The 11,376-nt window shown below is 26.8% G+C and overlaps 1 protein-coding gene across 3 annotated transcripts in view; it reads right to left on the reverse strand.

The window, feature by feature from the left end:
- The window catches only part of LOC117171394 (E3 ubiquitin-protein ligase TRIM71-like), a 41,647-nt gene extending 30,702 nt beyond the window's left edge, over positions 1-10,945 (reverse strand). For all 3 annotated transcript variants that reach the window (XM_033358667.1, XM_033358666.1, XM_033358665.1), the window contains exon 1: positions 10,630-10,945. The gene's annotated coding sequence lies outside the window, so the exon portion shown is untranslated. The remainder of the gene's footprint in view (positions 1-10,629) is intronic.
- Between the last annotated feature and the right edge of the window lie 431 nt (positions 10,946-11,376).

Raw genomic sequence — 11,376 nt, forward strand, 5'->3', positions numbered from 1 at the left:
TGGCTCAAACTCAAAGAAAATGTATTTCAAAGTAAAGGTCCGTTGAGATTTTCTGCCCTGACCTGTCCAACCGTGGACGATGACAAAGGCTGACAACGGCCAAATTGTTTTCTTTTTGCGAGAGAACAACATTTCGGGCTATTCTTCCCATTCTTAAGCAAATCTATAAAGGTGCTTGGAAATTTCCTATTTGAAGAGTTTTTGTTATTTCGGGAGATTTGATTGGGTTTTATGAAAGTCTTCATTATTTCAAGGATTGTCTTAAACTTTGTCAGAAACTTAATATCCGATTTTTAGAAATTCATGGTCTATTCCTCAAGTCCTAGAGACCTAGAATCAAGACTTATTACATTCTCATCATAATAAGAAGTTATTTTTTATGTGCGGTGGACACATTTTATTAACGATTTCATTATTTCGTAACTATTTTAAAACAATAAGAAAAATATTCTAGATTTTTTTCTGTTACAGGGTTTGCTTTTGATCAAATAATGAAAGACAAGTTTGTTATAGTGTTAATAAACGAACCATTCCATTCTTTGGTGGGTAACCATTTCTTTTATGTTGCATATTAATAAATACTTCAGTAATATAAATTATTAAGAAATTATTGACTTTTTAGAAATATTAAAAGTGCTACTTTCAAGGTTACATTTTAGATTTTTGTCTTAAACCTTGTTATAAACTTGATATCAATTTTTTTTTTAAATCACGGTCCATCCTAAAGTCCTGAAGAACTAGAGCTTAGTCAACTAATGTTTTGAAAACTTATCTTTTTCGTGTATTTTACAATTTTTTTTAGCAGTTCTACTATTTTGAAAACAATGAGACTAATGCTATTTTGCACGTTAGCTTTAAACCAGGATGTCTAGGGATTATTAGGGACAACAAAGTTAAAGGTCTTTTTCCTGTTTCCCTTGTTGGAAATCAAATAATGAAAGAACCGTTTTTTATAATATAATTAAATGATCTATTGCATTTATTGTTGGTCAATAATTTCTGTACTGTTGCATTTTAATTAATACTTCAGTAATCGAATATAATAAAAACTTCAATAATATAAATAATTAAATAATTATTTACTTTTTTAGAAATATTAAAAATGCCACTTTAAAGGTTATTTTAGAATTTGATAATATTTTTGAAATTGTCACTTAACCCCAACTCATGTAAAATTTTAAAATAAAATGTGCAACACAACAATAAATGTTAATTAATTCATTTTGAAATCTTTGTGAAATGTTTACCATTCTTGAAATCTTCTTAAACCTTTTATATATTCGAAATGTTAGAAATCTTTATATTTTTTTTATATATTTGAAATAATTGTAAAACCTTTAAAATGTTTGAAATCTTGTTGAAGTCCTTTGAAATTGTTTGAAATCTTTCTGAAGTATTTTGAAATCCTTAAAATAATTGGAAAACCTTTAAAATCCTTGGAATATCTCTGAAATCTTTTAAATAATTTTAAAGACCTTTAAATATTTCTAAAATCTTTGAAAGAATGGTAAAACCTTTAAAATCCTTAAAATATTTCTAGAATTTTTTTAAATTGTTTGAAATAATTTTAAAAACTTTGAAATCTTTAAAAATCGTTCTAAAATTTTTTTAAATAATTGTAAAACCTTTAAAATCTTTCTGAAAATTTTTAAAGTTGTTTAAAACCTTTTGAAATCAAATGTATAACGTCTTTGTGTAATCCTTGAAATATTTAAGAGATTTATACAATATTTTGCAACCTTTATAATCTTTGTGAAATCTTTAGATCCTGGAAACCTTTCGGAAACCTTTAAAAGAACTTTAAACCCTTTTAAAATCTTTAAAATCTCTGAGATCTTTTGAATCCTTGTGTAATCTTTGAAACCCTTGAAATTATTTCAATCTCTGAAACATTTGTGGAATATATTGAAATAATTTTAAAACCTTTAAAATCTTTTTGAAATATTTATAAAATTTGTAAAATTCTTAACCAAAACAGATCAATTTTCAACCAAACAGATGAAGTTTGAATAAAAAAAGTTTAATTTTCGACCAGAAAGATTACTCTTGAATAAGATAATTAAATTTTCTACAAAAGAATTTTATTTTCAAGTAAATAGTAGAATATTTAACCAAAAAGGATGGATTCCGAAACAAAAATATAATAGAATTTTCAACAATAAAAGTGAATTGTAGAAAAAAACAGAAATTGTTGAATTTTTAATCCAAAGACGAATGGCCTACAAAAACATTTAATTTGAAACGGAAAATTGTTGATATATTGACCAAAGAAGATTTTAATTTTGAATAATAAACAGTTTCTTTTACCAAAAAAAAAAAAATTATATAAAAAATAGAATAGTTAATTATAAATTAATTTTCATCCAAGACAAAAACGAATTTTCAACTCAAGTGATGAATCATTACAAAAAAAAATTAATTTTGAACAAAGTAGTTGAATTTTCAAAAAACAAAATCGACCAAAAAAAGGTGACTTACGAATACAATAGCTGAATTGTCAACGAAATATTTAGTACAATTTTTAACAAAATAAAATTAATTCTAAACCTAAAGTTTAAAAGGAGACTTTTCATCCGAAAAAAATGAATTTTTAACCAAAATTGGTTGATTTTCGTTTTGGATTTTAATTTGGATTTAAGCGAAAAAATGAGAAAAGGAGGAACTTGCTTGAAAACAGGAAAAAAAGAGGAATTCTTTTAAAAAATGGACAAAGAGGGGAATAAGGGAAAGAGTGTAAAGTCTGGTCTCCTATTATGAAAAAGTTTGTATTATCCGCAGTATGTACTCTTATGTCATATCCAATGTGTACCAGTCTCCCTTACCCAAAACATAAAAAATATAATTGGAAGCAGCAACTCAGTTTGAATATTTATTTGAAAAATAAAGTAGAAAAATTTGTACAACACGTTTGAAAATTGGAATGTTAGTAATCTAACGGCTAACCTACACTCTTCTGCAGGAAGAATCAATATTGATGAGTTTCTTTTTTATCGCTCGCGACTCTCACATTTCTTAGAGATAAGTTCCTGTTAAGGAGATTCCCTGCATAATCTTTGTGGACACTATGCGTATCCAAAAAATAAATAGTAATTCCAAAACCAAGAAGGAATCCGGAATTTAAAATCCCATTTTTATTTTTAAGGCCAATTTAATTTTTAGAGCATTATAAAATATTTTATAACATTTTTATAATAAAACCCGGAAAAGGTTTTATGGGTTCATATTTCATAATCCTTGAAAATAAAATGTGCAAACTTTGCCCCATTATAAAAAAATATTTTGGGATAATCAGTATAATATGATTATTTTTATGTAATAAAACTCCCTATAATTTTTTGCGGTTAGAAGAAATTCATTATATAATATAATTAATAACTATAGGATAATCAGCATTGAAGGAATTAATGTAAAAAGTAGAGGAACTATGAAGAAAAAAATTGATTTGTACCACTTATAATCCAATACGGAAAAGCACAAAAAATATTCCCTTGATATTTTTAAAGTCGCTTGAATCCATTAAAATCTTTGAAATTTTAAAATTCTTATAACTTCCTTAAAATCTTATAACCACTTTGAATACTTTAAAAATCTTTAAAATTGTTATAAATCTGTAGAAATAATTTTAAATTCCCCGAAAATAAATTAAATGTAAATCCTAGGGTGTTTTATAGAAATTTATATATATTTTTAATTCCCTAAAATCTTTCAAATACTTAGAGGTCATATGAAATCTCATAAATCTGGTGAATATCTTTGAAAGAAATCTCCCTAAAGAAATGAAATCTTTAAAATTAAATAAAATATTTTTTATTTCTTCATATTCCTTGAAATGTTTGAAATGCGTAAAAATCCCGTGAAATAAAAATTAATTAATTCCCTAAAGTTCTATATAAATTAGTTGAAATCTCCTAAATTTGTTTAAATCGTAAAAGTTCAATAAATAAATCTTTGTAATCCTTTGTAATCCTGGAAGATTTAATCAAATCCTTCCAATATCGTGAAATCCCTTAAAATCGTGCAAATCCATTAAAATTAGTCGAAATGATCACCACGAAGCACTTGAAATTTCATTCTTTAAAAATCCGTCACTAGAAATCTTTGGAAATCCTAAACAAAGTTGAAATAATTTGAAACCCCTTGAATTTAAATTAAAGTTAATATTTATATTTCCTCAAAAAAGTTAAAATCTTAAAAAATCTTTAAAAGTCTTGAAGATTCAATAAAGTCCTTTTAATCTTGTGAAATTAAATTTTATTTCCAAAAAATGTCTTTAAACCTTTGGAAATACTGCAATAAGTAAAAATAAATCAAAATCCCTGGAAAATAAACTAAATTAAATATTAATGTCATTCATTACATTTCTCTCAAAAAGCCGTGAAACTCCCTGGAAATCTTTGAAATCCTCGCAGAATCAAAAAAATCCTTCAAATCGGACAAAATTCCTTGAAATACCTTAAAATCCAATAAAGTGAATTTTTTATTAAAAAGATGAATTTTCAACCCAGAAGATTAATTTCTACCAAAAAATATGAATTTTCCACTCAAAAATATCATTTTTTAAACCACAAAACGAATAATTAATTTTTTTAGTTAAAAAATGAATGCTCAGCCAAGAGATGAGTTTGTAACTAAAATTGTGGAATATCTAAATGGAATAATAGCTACATTTACAGTGATAACAAAATAATTTTCTGCCAAAAAAGAAACAAATTTTAACACAATAATTACACTTTCAGTAAAAAAATTCTTTTTCGTCACAAGAAAAAACAAGTTTCCAATAAAAAAGCTCACATTTCAACCAAAGAAATGAATTTTTAATTAAAATGATGAATCTTCAACCAAAAAAAGTAAAAAATGAATTTTGAAGCACAATGATAAATATTCAAATGGAATACTTGCATTTTTAACCAAAATAAGAATGTTTAAAGCTGAATATTAAATTTCAAAGAAACAGATCATTTTCTACTTAAAAAACGGGTTTTAAAAAAAGTAGTAAATTTTCAGCGAAATAGCTGAATTTTAAATTAAAAAGGACAAATTTTCAGCCAAATTGTTGAATTTCAAACTACAAAAGACCATTTTTAACAAAAAATGGAATAATTGAATTTTCAATTAAAGAAGATAATTTTAAAGTGAACTGATGAATTTTAAACTAAAATGAGGAATCTTTAACTGGATTAGATGAATTTTATACCTTCCAAAAAGACGAATTTTGAATCAATATTCTACCAAAAAATACGGTTTTCCAGAAAATTCATGAATTTTCAAACAAATAGTTTAATTTTTAAATAAAAAATATCAATTTTCAACCAAATAGTTTAATTTTGATCCAAAACAAGATAAATTTTCAACCAAAAATAGAAGACTTGAATTTTTCCTTAAAAATATAATTCTTAATAAAAACGGATTTTCAGCAAACTAGTTTAATTTTCTACTGGAAAATTTTAATTTTTACCTTCAAACCAAAAAATTAATTTTTAATAAAAGAGTTTAACTACCAGCCAAGTAATTTTATTTCCAATCGGAAATATGAATTTTCAACTAAAATTATCAATATATAACTGAAATACTTTAATTTTTAACCTGAAAGAACTTTTAAACAAAAAATTAACTTTAAATAAAGATCATTTTGTACTTAAAAAAACGCCTTTTATCCAAATACAAGAATTTTAAGCGAAATAGTTGAATTTTTTATTTAAAAAGACAAATTTTCAGCAAAATAGTTGAATTTTAAACAAGAAAAGATCAATTTTCAACCAAACTGATGAATTTCAAACTAAAATGATAAATTTTTAATTACAAAGATTAATTGAATTACTTTAAATAAATTTTAAACCAAAAATAGAATACTTGATTTTTCCTATAAAAATGTAATTCTTCATTAAAAAACGGGGTTTCACCAAAATAGTTTAATTTTCTACTGGAATAGTTAAATTTTAATTTGAATAGACGATTTTCAATAAAGAAGTTACACTTTCAAAAAGAGATGAATTTTTAATTAAATAATGAATCTTCAAACAAAAAAACTAATTTGAATAAAAGAGTTTAACTTTGAACCGCAAGTAGTTGAACTTTTAACTAAAAAAAAAGATAAATTCGCAAGGAACAATGTAAAAAAAAATTCTACCAGAATTCAGAAAAACTCTAAAAACTGCTTAAAGTACTTTCTTTTTCTTTTTAATTTGGAAGAGCGAACTTTTAAATTGTGACAAATTCTGACTTGGAACAGGGAGTTTAGATAAAGTAGAGATCACTTTTATAAATTGACAAAAATAATTAATATAATGAAAACTTAAATTTTATTCTGATCGGAATTAAATTCTTTTCTTTTTATTATTAAATTCCCGGTCATTTCGCGGTCAATAAAATTCCTGGTTTCCCGGTCAAGTCGCCACCCTGATAATTGCTCCTCACTCATCTCTGCACTGTAAATTCAATGGTTTATTGTTATTCTTGAAAATATTCTCACCCAGCTGGCAGGTATGGCCATAAGAAAGAGCCAGAAGGACCTTCTGAAAAAACGCTGTGGCTCAAGCTCGGGCTCAAGCTCAGAAGGCTTAGTTTAAATCTTCAAAGCATAAAGTGCAGACCCCCCGATGAGCTGTTAAACTGTAAATTATTCGAACGAACCCAAGGGCCCAAAAGCAAGTTTCGCATACCTACCGGAAGCTCCTGAACTAAAGTCTCTTCCTATTTATTTGAAAACTTTCATAAGGTCACTAGCGTCATAAATTCTTTCCCAAAGAGAGAGTTTTTAGCCTTCGAAATTATACTACTTTTTTTTACAATGATTTTTAACTGCTGCAATTTCTCTTTTTTTCTGCGACTTGAAATAAATAAAAAATTGAAAAAAGGACTGGTTTAGAATTTAATTTTACTCCTTGATGCTTTCAATTTGAAGATCTTCAAAATTTACATGCAATTCAAACAGAAATATCGAGTGACGATTATGGGAATCCTTATCTATATCTAAATGCACTCTAGATGAGATAAGTTGGAATACCTGTTTTCAAACTTCCAATACTTTAAAAAAACTCATACAAGAAAAGAGACTCAAATTTGTAAACAAAATTCCTCAGATCCAAAAACAAATTTTTGAATTTGACCAATATTTGAACATTCGGGAAGTTTCGTGTTTACAAATAAACATCTTAAAATAGAATTAAAATTTGAAGATAAATAAATTATTAGATCGGAACCTATTATCAAAATTCAGTTTAATAAATTATTATTTATAAAAACATTCAAATTTATTTGTAATTTTATCATGTTTAAAAAATATCATATTTTGAACAAATTTAAATGAGATTTCCGGTTTGAATTTGTCTAAAATTTTAAAATCCCGAAAATAATAATAAATTGATAATAAATTTACCACCGACAATTTACTATTTTCAGGAATTTTAAATTTGGACAATTTTTTCATGAGTGTGATCATTTCTGGTTTTAAAGTTACGGGAAAATTTTCTGATCGTTTTATTTTTATTCGGGGATTTTAAATTTCGGAAATTTTTATTTTTCGAGAAATTTCTGTTTCGGTAATTATGTTTTCTGTATTTTTGCACTTTCGAGAAAAATATTTTTGAATTTTCCAAAATTTGTATTCCATAGCATAGCATCTTCACTTTCGTTTTCATTCTCCGAGCTTCGATTGCCGACGCGCAAGTTTCACTCTCGTTTAGCATTTTCGCGTCAATGTAAGACTGTTTTTATAACCTCAACTTAAAGAGCTCGTCTGATATCAAATATTGGTTTAAATGAAATTAGATTTAGATATTCAAAATCCGACTTATTCATAAACAGTGTTAAAAATTAACAGAAATTTAATTAGAAAACTGTTTATCAATTCGAATTTGTTTAAAAATTTGTCCCTAAATATGAATAAAAAGAGAATTACACTTTTTTTAATACTAAATTATTTTCTTCTTAAATAATCAGAAGAATTCGGCAAAATGGTGGTTTCCCTTAATTATAGATTATTACTAATATAATAATAATTAATAATTTATATAGATTAAGAGATGACACCGTTTTGCCGAGTTAAAAAATCTCAAATAAGGAAAGATACCGAAACAATAATTACGGAAACATAAATTTTCCGAAAAATGAAAACGGCCGAAATTTAAAATTGTTGATAGAAAAGAAAATTACCGAACATGTAATGTAATAAATGCCCATTTAAATAGAAAAATATAATTATAATAGAAAGAAAGCTGTTAGGTTTTTTTTGCGGGAATTTTAAAATTCGACATTTTACTATTTCCCAGAACTTGAAATTTCTGGCAATTTACTATATTCGGGAATCTCAAAATTCGGTAATGTACAATTTTTGGGAATTTGAAAATTAGGGAATGTACTATTTCTCAAAATTTGAAATTTCAGAAATTTACAATAATCGGGAATTTAAAAATTTACTATTTTTGAAAATTTTAAAAATAGTTCAGGTACTGTTTTCGGAAATTTTAAAAATAGGCCAGGTACTATTTTCGGAAATTTTAAAATAGACCAGGTACTCTGTTCGGGAATTTGAAAATAAAAAATTTTAAAATTCAGCAGTATTATTTTTGGGAGTTTCAAAATTCCAGAATTTAAAAATTCGGCTTTTACTATTTTCAGAAATTTTTTAATTCGGCAATTTACTATTTTCGGAAATTTAAAAAATAGGCTAGGTACTATTTTTGAGAATTTGAAAATAAGAAAAATTAAAAAATTCGGCAGTGTATTAGTTGTGGGAGTTTGAAAAATACGAATTTTAAAAGTTGGAAATTTACTATATATTAGGGAATTTGAAAATTCGGCAACGTATACAGCAATGCAGCAATGTACTTATTGGGGAAATTTGAAAATTTGCAAATGCACTATTTTTAGAAATTTGAAAATGAGGGAATTTACGATTTTCGGAAATTTGAAAATTCGGTAATTTATCATTTTTGAAAATTTGAAACATCGGTAAATTGCTTATTTATGAAATTTGAAAATTAAAAAATTTACGGGAAAATCTCGAAAAATAAAATTGCCCAAATGTAAAAATCCCGTATCGGAAAATTCCTGACAGCAAATTGCCGAAATTATAAAATATCCGAACTATAAAATCCTCGAATTTTGAAATTTAAAGATTTAAAGACTTATTGTTTAAATTTAAAAAAACAATAGTTGAAAAAGTATATATTTCTAATTATAAAATTTTGTTTGAAAATGTACATAATATATTTTTTTTAATCTTAAAAAATAGAATTTTTATAAAAAAAAGTTTTCAAAATATTTTAAGATAAATCAGTGCTGAATTTAATCTTGCAAAGTTTGTTTGGAAAAAGCTATTAGGTTCGGATAAAATTAAAATCATTTTTTTCATTCGAGGTACAGGTATTTAAAAATTTTTTTAAATAAAATTATCGGCATTTTAAATTCGAACAATAATTCTTAAAAACTTGAAACAAACAAATAAAAAATATTTGATTATTGTACTTTTAATAAATAAAGAAAATTTAATAAAAAACAATTTTTTAAATACCTTTGAATTCGGAAATATTTTGCTTCAGACATTTTATAATACGAAAATTTTCGATAAGGAATTTTATCATTCAGGAATTAAAAAATTCATTAATATTATAGGCTGTTAAGGAATTTTATTTTTCGGGAATTTAACAATTCAAAATTTTTATATTTCGGCAATTTTATAATTTCGGGAATTTGAAAATTCGGATTTAAAGACTTCGGGAATAAAGAATCTCGGTACTTTTATTATCTTCGGGAAATATGAAATTTCAGAAATTTTAATTGTGCAGCTTCTCTGAGCGCATCGAAAATATTTCGTCTAAATCACCGAATTTCGGTGAACCTAAACAGGACATTTAATTTTTCGAGAAATTCCTCTTTTGTTCATTATTTTTTCGGTATTTTCCACCAACTTTAACTCAGAAAATAACATTGATCAGAAAATACGTCGTAATTCGGATGCGGGATGTATGTGAATACTCTGAAAACGAGAGTGAACCTTCCAGGGGGTATCGATTGTTTTTCCCAATGAGAGAAAAGCCAACCCATTCACCAACGCATGAGGCTGCGCCTGACTTAAAAATACGTCTTCGAAATTTACCCGAGAATCAAATTTTGACTTTAATTGATCAAATTCTTCGAAAAACACAACCGAAAAAAGATAAACAGAAAAGACCACAACAAACATTCTTGTTCTTAAATTGGGTTTGCCACTCATCTTAAAGAGGAACGTTTCGAACAGTTTAAAGTTAAAACCTTTAATCTTCTCACAACATAATTTTATTTTCAAAACAAATAAAAATATCAGGAAAAAGGAAAACTCACATAGTTATAACGAAATTCAAATTCAAGTCCAAGAATCGAAAGTTCTGGAATTTAAAAAACGCATAAGGGGCTCTGCACAAATTACATAAGGGTTTTTTAATACACCCCTGCCCTGAAAAAAATTTTCCATACGAAATTAAAAAACTTAAAAAAAGGCGGAAAACTTTGTTGACCCCCTCTACATAATTTATGTACAACTAAACAACTAACGTGCAAAAGTAGCCTTGCCAAAAAGTAAAAACTCGCAAGAGTACCAAATTTACGTTAATTGAAATTGAAATTATCAAAATTCTAATCATATTTACCTACCTGGACTGTGAACAATGTTTTCATAACACGCCGGCCGGCACAATTCGCGTCACTATGTAAAGTTTCGTAAAGTACGGAATTGAAGTAAATATATTTTTAATTTTCCGCAAAGATGACTGCCGATCGATATTGTGAAAATTAACTTAACATTACTCGAGATTTTGGAACCCCGACTACAAATAAATTAAAAAATCGCAATCCCATCAGATTTGGACTGTCAGTTTTTGCATGAACAGATTTGAATTTTGAGCCATGAGTTGCGTACGATTTGTACACATCCAGTCGTAAATTAAAAAAATTCTTTGAGTATAACTTCTCGAGTCGAACTCCTGGTCTGCACTGAAATGATTTTCTCCACTGGAAGCTTTGACTCTGCGGCTCCGGTGACCCACTCCCCTCTCCGCGAATATTCGCCAGCGTCGCCCAATCGGAGTGGGGCGCTACCCCTCCAGTCCTTTCGAACTACACCCCCGCGTTCTGTCGACTGTCACCCCTGCGCTACTCTCGTTCGCTACCGGTGAACCCGGCCGGCGAAATTTATTTTTGGGAGCAGACGACAGGGGTAATTAATATTATTTTTTGTTTTTTCTTGAAAATAGGAAAAAGGTCATTTTTTCTAAAAGAGGAATATTTCGAAGAATCTTGGTTTTTTGGCGAAGTTTTGTTATTTGTATATTGACTTTATCCCTGTTTACGTCAACGCAAAAACAGGAACGTAGCTAGAAATTAAATTAGTGGACGTGGGAA

The sequence above is a fragment of the Belonocnema kinseyi genome, chromosome 4 (genome assembly GCF_010883055.1).
Source record: "Belonocnema kinseyi isolate 2016_QV_RU_SX_M_011 chromosome 4, B_treatae_v1, whole genome shotgun sequence".
Taxonomy (NCBI): domain Eukaryota; kingdom Metazoa; phylum Arthropoda; class Insecta; order Hymenoptera; family Cynipidae; genus Belonocnema; species Belonocnema kinseyi.